Source organism: Dysidea avara, chromosome 8 (assembly GCF_963678975.1).
Source record: "Dysidea avara chromosome 8, odDysAvar1.4, whole genome shotgun sequence".
Taxonomy (NCBI): Eukaryota; Metazoa; Porifera; class Demospongiae; order Dictyoceratida; family Dysideidae; genus Dysidea; species Dysidea avara.
Window position 1 is genome coordinate 17,808,856 of NC_089279.1, and position 10,123 is coordinate 17,818,978.

The window sequence follows — 10,123 nt, forward strand, 5'->3', positions numbered from 1 at the left end:
ATGTTCCTCTTGCATTTGCAGAGCATCTTAGTCCTTATTTTGTAAGATATTTCCTGATTCTGAAATTGCAAAAGCATATGGTTCAGGGAAAACTAAGACTGCTTGTATAATAAATGGAGCATTGAAACCATACTTCCAGCAACAGCTTGTGCAGAAAATGAAGGATATACCATTTTGCTATCAATTGATGGACCAAATGATACTGTAACAGAAAAGATGAATTCGATGACTGTAAAACTCTGATGTAAACCATGTCCAGCACAGGTTTCTTGACGTGTACAATGGCAGAAAGTGATACAGCAACAGCAGAAACCATTTTCAGTAAAATGGATTCAGTGCTGACATAGCATGGTGTTCCATGGAAAAATTGTATTTCTCTTTCAGCAGATAACACCTCTGTAAACATGGGTATCAGAAACTCATTGCACTAACGGATTTTGATTAAGCACCCACAAATTTATGTCTGTGGGTGTGCATACCATATCATCCATAATACATCATCTAAAGCTGCAACGTCTCTTTCACAGATCACTGGGTTTGATGTGGAGGACTTGGCTGTTGATGTTACCTATTGGTTTGATAAAAGCACAAAGAGGAAAGCAAAATTTTGTGCTTTTTGTAACAACATGCAAAGATATTGTATCTTATGTCTCTACACAACTGTTAAGCTTAGATAGGGTTATAATCGCATCCTCGAGCTTTACGTTTGCCTAGTACATGTAAGCTACTTTAAATCAACATCTGAACCACAGGAAAGATTCAAGCAACTCCAGGAGAAGTTTCAAACCTGATTACAGAAATGTATCTCTTATTCCTACAGTCTATCATGCCGCTGTTTACTAGGTTTAATTAATTACTTCAATGTGAAGACCCAATGCTACATGTGCTTTATTCACAAATGTGCAACATTTTAAAAGGTATTATGTACATGTTTGCAAACCAAGTGCATCAAGGATGCTGGAGATGATGTTACTGAAATCAAATATACAGACAAAAACACCCACCTTGATAATGACAAAGTCCACAAAGGGCTAATTACCAGAAGCAAGTTGTGGAAGCTACTAGATAAAGTAGATATTTCTGTGCCTACCCAGAATAGACTTTTACAGGGTGTTATTGCATTTTATGAATCAGCTGTTACACAATTACTAACTTGCAGTGATGTAGCCTGGGCATCAGCTCACCTTGCCTGGCCATAAGAAAATCTTCTGGCATGGCAGTCATGTACGAAAATATTGTGTTTAACACTGTCCACAATTTATTAATTACGATTCTATCCACTACAGTGCCACAGCTTGACTTTAGTGAACATTTCAGGTGCTTGCAGCAAATTCTTGCATGGAAAATAAGCAATATTAAATGCAGACTGGATCCCAGTTTTACAGAGCTGGCCTATTTTGTTGAAAGATTTCATGAACTGCTTCCTTGTAGTACTCCTAAGAATCAGGAGTTGCTTTGTACTCAGTTTAGGGCTAATATGTTCTGGCATGGTGGTGCAAATGCAAGTTGCATAATATTATACTGAGCAGTCGCTGTCCTTTGAATACCAATTGCTAAAACTCAGAAGATCTATCATAATATTATTTTTATCAATAAATATTTGCATACGAAACTACAAAGATATTAGACAACTAAATGTCTATAGCTTCTAAGAGACTATAGATATGCCTCCAGATACCTTGCTCTAAAATGCCTACAAACTCTGGAGCACATCCCAATTTCAAGCTGTTGCTAACTTTTGTATGTTGAAGTTGAAGTGACACTTTTCATTCATGTTCTATCATATGAAGAACTCTTATTTAGAAAAGACACAAAATAAAAGCATAATGCATTTCTGAAAAGCATAAAAACAAGCATAATAGGCAGAAAATTGGGGAAATGCCAAAGAGCATAATAGGCAAATTTTGGAGCATAATAGACTCAACCCTACCTTGGAGGAACAAATTTAGATACCTCAAAACTATTTGAAGCACTTATATACTATAAGAGGGAGTAGATACCTCTCAACCCTCACGGTCAAAATGTGAAACCCAAGGTTTTTAGTTTATTCTCATGGTCTCATTGTCAGGCACTAACAGTGTTGGGCAAGTTACTTTATACTAGTTACATATTACATATTACTTGCAACTGAACTATTTAGTTACAGTTACATATTACCCATAAAATAAAGTAGTTAACTGTAATAATATTACATATTATATTACTTTGTGTCCACAGCCTTAACTGTTACATGTGAAACTACCACCTTATCATGTGACATGATTGCATTGTTGGACAATGTGCAAATCGTAAGAAGCTAGTGAATAAGCTTCATTCAGTAGGCCTCGTTACTTCATTGTGGTTAGGCGTTACTCAGAGGATTACCAACAAGATTAGTAACTTCGTTATTTGTAGTAGTAATAATATTATGTAATATTAGACTCATTGCAATTACAATTAATGGAGGTTAATAGCATAACCGTGGTTAGCACAAAAAGAATCACGCATGCCTCCAGCCAATTACGCACGTGATGCAGAAGACGCCATTTGTTGGCTCGTGTGATCGAACTTCAACTCGTCGTGCGTAAAAGTGCGAGATGGAGAACAAGGATATTTCATTTCTACCTCAAGTGGAATGATATCGTGATGACTAGTAGGGTATCAACTTCTACTGTTACCCCGCGAACCACGGTGATAACCGTCAGAATGTGACCATGAAGATCTTCAAGAAAGTTTTCAGCACTAGTCAAGTTGATCAATAGCGCTCTAGCCGCGGTGGCACACACAGATCAGTACAACTGATTCTATCGGTAGATGCTCCATTATCATCTCGCCGAGTGAGGTATCACCTACCACCGGAAGTCCCCACTAACCAGTCATCGTTTTTATACTCATTCTCCTCCCTTCACACAGGAAGGGAATGAAATATAGTGCATCCTGGAGGTAGGCGTAGAGGGTACCTGGCCTTATTAGGGTAAGGTTGCTGGAATTTTCTTTTGAAAGGAATTTACGGATTGGTTGACCACTAATTAAGCTGGTTGGATTCCACATTTTAAGTCTAGCTCCTAGGAGGGAGGGAAAAGGGGAATGATAGCTAGGCCTGGTTCAGTTGGGGACAGGTGGATTGGCAGCTACATCAGTAGCACTCAAACGTCAGCTACGTCGGTAGCATTCACATCAGCTACGTCGGTAGCACTCAAACATCAGCTACTTCAGTAGCACTCACATCAGCCACGTCAGTAGCACGCAAACATCAGCTACATCAGTAGCACTCACATCAGCTACGTCGATAGCATGCAAACATCAGCTACATCAGTAACACTCATCAGCTACGTCGGTAGCACTCACATCAGCTACGTCAGTAGCACTCATCAGCTACGTCGGTAGCACTCAAACATCAGCTACGTCGGTAGCACTCACATCAGCTACGTTGGTAGCACTCAAACATCAGCTACTTCGGTAGCACTCACATCAGCTACATTGGTAGTACTCAAACATCAGCTACGTCGGTAGCACTCAAACAACAGCTACGTCGGTAGCACTCAAACATCAGCTATGTCGATAGCACTCGAACATCAGCTACGTCAGTAGCACTCACATCAGCTACGTCGGTAGCACTCAAACATCAGCTATGTCGATAGCACTCAAACATCAGCTACGTCAGTAGCACTCAAACATCAGTTACGTCAGTAGCACCCACCCATGAGCTATGTTGGTAGCATTCACACATGAACTACAATGGTAGGGCTCACACATGAGCTATGTCAATAGTACTCAAACATGAGCTACATCTAGTTCTCAAACCCAAGTTACATCGGTAGCAATTAACACCCAGACATGAGCCGTCAGTAGCATTCAATATGTCATTAACACCCAGAAATGATCTCAGTAGCACTCAAACATCAGCTACATTGGTGGTAGCACTCAAACATCAGCTACATCGGTAGTAGCACTCAAACATCAGCTACGTTAGTAGCACTCACCCATGAGCTATGTCGGTAGCACTCACACATGAGCTACATCGGTAGGACTCACACATGAGCTATGTCAATAGTACTCGAACATGAGCTACATCAGTAGTACTCAAACCCGAGCTACATCGGGGTAGTACTCAATATGTCATTAACACCTAAACATGAGCTGTCAGTAGCATTCAATTTGTCATTAACACCCAGACATGATCTGTCAGTAGCACTCAGACATGAACTATGTTAGTAGCACTCAAATGAGGTAAGTTGGTACTCAAACATGAGCTACATCTCACAACGTGAGCCATGTCGGTAGCACTCACACAGCATAAGCTACGTCAGTAGCACTCAAACATAAGCTATGCTAGTAGCACTCACACATGAGTTAAGCTGGTAGCACTCAAATGAACTATGTCAGCAGCACTCAAACATGATCATGAGCTACATTGGTAGTACCCAAATCTAAGTTACATCGGTAGCACTCAATATCTCGGTAACACCTAGAAATGAGCTGTCAGTTGCACTCAGACATGAGCTACATCACTAGCAGTCAGACACGAGTGGCTATAGCACCCAGAAATGAGCTATGTTCATAGCACCCAAATGAGGTAAGTTGGTACTCAAACATGAGCCTACATTTCACAATAAAAGCTATGTCGGTAGCACGTAAACATGAACTACTATACGTCGGTAGCACTCAGGCATGAGCTACATTGGTAGTACCCAGACAGGAGCTACATCGGTAACACCCATACATGAGCTACATCGGTAGCACCCATAATTAATGTGGTAAGTTAAAAGCTTTCACACATGAGCTATGTCGGTAGCACTCAAATATGAGTTACAACAGTAGAACTCAAGCACTCAAACATGAACTACATCAGTAGCACTCAAAACATGAACTACATTGCAAACACTCAAGAGTGAACTAAATTGGTAGCACTCAAACATGAGCTACATCAGTAGCACTCAAAAGAGGTAAGCTGGTAGCATTCATACACGAGCTATGTCAGTAGCAAGCAAACACAAGCTACGAACATCAGTAGCACTCAATATCAGACCTGAGCTATCTTGGTAGCACACAAACATGAGCAGTCAGTAGCACTCAAACATTAGCTATATCAGTAGCACTCAGACAGGAGCTACTATACGTCAGTAGCAATCAAAAGAGGCAATTATATAAGTTGGTAATGCAAACTACTACACTCAGACATGAGCTATGTTGGTAGCACTCAAACATGAGCTACATCAGTAGTACTCAAACATGAGCTACATCAATAGCATGCAAACATGAGCTACAAACATCAGTAGCACTCAATTTCAGACATGAGCTATGTTTGGTAGCACTCAAACATGAGCTATATTAGTAGCACTCAGACATGAGCTATGTTTGGTAGCACTCAAACATGAGCTATATTAGTAGCACTCAGGCATGAGCTGTGTTGGTAGCATTCAAACATGATCTACGTCAGTATAACACTCAAACATGGGCTATGTCAGTAACACTCAAACATGAGCTATACCATTAGCATTATGTGGACATGATCACGAGCCATGTTGGTATAGCACTCAAACATGTTTACATGAGCTACATCGCTAATGCTCAAACATAAACTACATTGGTAACACTCAGACATGAGCTATGTTGATAGTACCCAGACAGGAGCTCCCAGACATGGGCTATGTAAGTCTGTAGTACTCAAATGAGGTAAGCTGGTAACACTCAAACACGAGCTACATCAGTAGCACCCAGACATGAGCTACATTAGTTGCAGCCATACATGAGCTATGTCAGTAGCACTCAGATGAGGTAAGTTGGCAGCACTCAAACATGAGTGATGTCAGTAGCACTCACACATGAGCTATGCCAGTAACACTCAAACATGAGCTATCTTGTTAGCTCTCATCAGTAAACGTGGGCTACATCCATAGTACTCAAACATGGGCTACATTGGTAGCTCTCAAACATGAATGATGCACAAACATAATCATGAGCTACGTCGGTATATAGCACTTGTAACATGAGCTCCAGTAGCAGCACACTTCATCAGTAGCACTGGTAATACAAGTTATGCCAATAGCACACAAACATGAGCTACATCAGTAGCACTTGTAATACAAGTAGCACATGACTGCATCAACCACAAAAAAGAGAAAAAAAGTGTCATGCAAGTTGGTGGTGCATATAGTCACACATTAGTAATGTTGATCGGCAGCACCTGCTGCACTAAATAGGACAACTGTACATTGCAGTCATATATCAACTATACGTGTCTCTGACCACACCAATAATTATCACAGTAAATATGTGACAGCTAATCTGGTAACTCAGTACAGTCACACTTCAGCAACGCAGGTAACACCTGACCGCAGTACATGTGACACTGCTGGTAGTGCTCTTCAGTCACATTTGCTAAGACATTAGTACTTGGGCACATCAATTCTAGTAAAATTAATGTGATAACTATGTTGGTATCACAGTACAGTCACACATCAGCTACCTGACTATCAATCACAGTGAACGTGACCTCTTGTCATCTCACATTTACACGACAGCTATACTGCATGCATCAGCTGTAGTTGCTATGTCAACAACACTGTACAGTCATTATATTGTTAGCTTCTGACTACATCAATGGTAAAAAATAAAAATGAAAAATGGGACAGTCATAGTACTGCTATACATTATTACCATGCACTGTAGCAACAGCCACACATCAGCTATATTGTTAGCATAGGAACATGTCACTAGAAACATCAGCAGTGCAGCTACACATCAGCTATATCATCACCTGACTGCATCATGATCAACTACAGTGGACAGGACAGCTACACCAGTAGCACTGTACAGTCTATACTGTTAGCATCAGACTATATCATTTACAATGGAGGTAGCAGAAACATCACCAGCATAGCCACACACCCTCACTACATCAATTGCAACTTCAGTGGACATGACAGCTACATCAGTAGCACTGTGCAGTCACATATTTCAGGTATATTGTTACATCTGACTGCATCAATTGTAGTAGATGTGACATCTGGCTATGTCATGATCCTACACCCACACATCAGATATATTGCTACGAATAATTTACAGCGGAAGTGTCAGGAATTTCAACAGCATACTGGACGCATTAGTTGCAGATGTAACAGCCATGTCAGGATAGATACTCCTGACCACATCATGATTGCGGCTACACATCAGTTGTATTATTAGTACCTGCACCATTGGCAGATCTTACAGATATTACCGTAAATTCTCGAAAAATTTGGCCCCTCTATTTATTCGGCACCCGTATTCTAACAGTGAAATAATTACCTCTAATAAAAAATTCGGCACATTTGCTATTTTTGCGATGGATGCTGATAGTGACGAGAACGTCAGAGTTGTCTAGTCGTAATATCGACGATACTAATTATACCGTGACAAGTGGTCAATCAACTAAAATTAGTGGTGATTACTATCTAATTATAGGCTGAAATTCGGCGAGACGAAAATTATTATTGATATAAAAATATGCCGAATTTTTAGAGAACTTACGGTAGGGTCTGCAATGTGAAATTTCGACCTCCAAGAATCAACTACCAAACCACCCACAAATGCTAGGCTAGGTACCACTTAGAAAATGCCAGATTGGTGTTATTTTTCATTAACGTCTTGTCGTGCAAATCGGCGAATATGCTTACAAATTACGAGATTTTTTGCTATATCTTCAAGTAAATGTCTTTTAAAGCTATAATATGTACTCTCAAGCTTTCTTACTAACTGTACTCTAAATTAAAACCATCAGTGGCTGCATTGTCTAGAGCGATTTCCAGCCGCAGCATCGCAAAAATGAAATTTCGGACTCGAAAAAAGTTTCGATGCCACTGAAGCACACAGTAGCGATGCCAAAGTAACCCTCCCAGGTCAAACTGGTCTTGCATGGGTCCAACTACTACTACACCAAATATCATGGAATTCTAAAATTGTTTGCCATCTGGCTGAGCTCGACAGCTGTCAAAAATGCCGATTTTATTCACAGACGGGAACCTTTGCTAGCCAGACATGCTAGTTTACTTCTAAACAGCTTACTAGACCCATAGCCAGTAGCTTTCATTTATAGGGTTGGTCTGGCAGCTCTTCTAGTGACCTCAAAAACCGCCAAATGCCGATATCCACGAATTTTGCCGATATCGACCAATTTACAATGCGTAAAGAAATCTTACACATCATACGTGATGCTTTGCCTCTCTAAAGTCATGCTGCATCCTTGTTTAGTTATATTCGTCCATAGGGTGGCACTGGCGGCTCTCTTATCGAGGCCAAAATCCATCAAAATGCCCATCTCACTATTTGTCATCAGTTTTAGGAAGTTTTACAAGTCAAACATGCTGGTTTGCCTCTCTAAATCTTTACTGGACATTTCAATCACCTTCGTCTGTGTAGGCACCTTTCTTCAGTTTCTTGAAAATGTCAGAGCATGCCAATTGGGCGCAACCATCAACACCACTTACTGCTTATTTTGTTTCATTGATTCCACAAAAATCCAGCAGAAATATTACATAACCCAACTGGAGTTAGTCTAGTTTTAAATATCCACCCTTCGGAACTCTACACGAATGGAAATTTCGATTGTGGTTTTTGATAATCGGAATTTTCATTTCGGTAATCATTTGTATAAACCTGTAGAGTACAATATTTAGAGCTAGACTAACTCCATTTTCGCTCTATTACATTTCTGCTGGTTTTCCTGTCATTTTTGCATGGAACCAATGAAACAAAATAAGCATTAACTGGTATTGGTGGTTGCGCCAAATTGGCGTGCTCTGACATTTTCAAGAGACTGAAGAATGGTGCCTACACAGACGAAGGTGATTGAATGGTCCAGCAAAGATGTAGAGAGGTAAACCAGCATGTTTGACTTGTAAAACTTGATGACAAATGGTGAGATGGGCATTTTGATGGATTTTGGCCTTGATTAGAGAGCCGCCAGTGCCACCCTATGGACGATTATAACTAAACAAGGATGCAGCATGACTTTAGAGAGGCAAAGCATCACGTTTGATGTGCAAGATTTCTTTAATGCAAAATTCGTGGATATCGGCATTTGGCGGTTTTTGAGGTCGATAGAAGAGCTGCCAGACCAACCCTATGAATGAAAGCTACTGGCTATGGGTCTAGTAAGCTTTTGAGAAGTAAACTAGCATGTCTGGCTAGCAAAGGTTCCCGTCAGTGAATAAAATCGGCATATTTGACGAATTTTTGACAGCCGTCGAGCTCAGCCAGATGGCAAACAATTTTGGAATTCCATGATATTTGGTGTGGTAGTAGTTGGACCCATGCTAGACCAGTTTGACCTGGGAGGGTTACTTTGGCATCGCTAGTGTGTGCTTCAGTGGCATTGAAACTTTTTTCGAGTCCAAAATTTCATTTTCGCGATGCTGCGGCTGGAAATCGCTCCAGATAATGCAGCCACTGATGGTTTTAGTTTAGAGTACAGTTAGTAAGAAAGGTTGAGAGTGCATAATATAGCTTTAAAAGACATTTACTTGAAGATATAGCAAAAAATCTCGTAATTTGTAAGCATATTCGCTGATTTGCACGACAAGACGTTAATGAAAAATAACACCAATCTGGCATTTTCTAAGTGGTACCTAGCCTAGCATTTGTGGGTGGTTTGGTAGTTGATTCTCGGAGGTCATTATTTCACGTTGCGGACCCTACTTACGGTAATAGCACAGGACAGTTATGAGCTTTCTCACCTGACTGCATCACTATCACTCAGTATCAGTCACAGCGGGTGAGACAACTATGTCAGTAATGCAGTACAGTGGCCATAGCAATTGCATGAGGTTGGGCTTTGGTCTCTGCAAAATCTTACATACTTAGCATGTCCAGCCATGTGCTCTAAAGACTCCTCTTCACCCACACTAATCATAAAGGCCTAGTGCCTGCATCAGCTATAACAGTAGCACCTGACAGTGTAATTTGCAGTATATTTGACAGCTATACAGTGGTAGCACAGTTCATTACAGATATGTATCAGCTATACATGACAACATCGATGGCAGTAGACATAACAGCTACTCAGTTGCTTATATAGTGGCATATCAGTTACTGCACTTAACTGAATGACAGGACAGCTACATTTGTAGCATGGTACAGTGACACATCAGCTAATCACTACCAC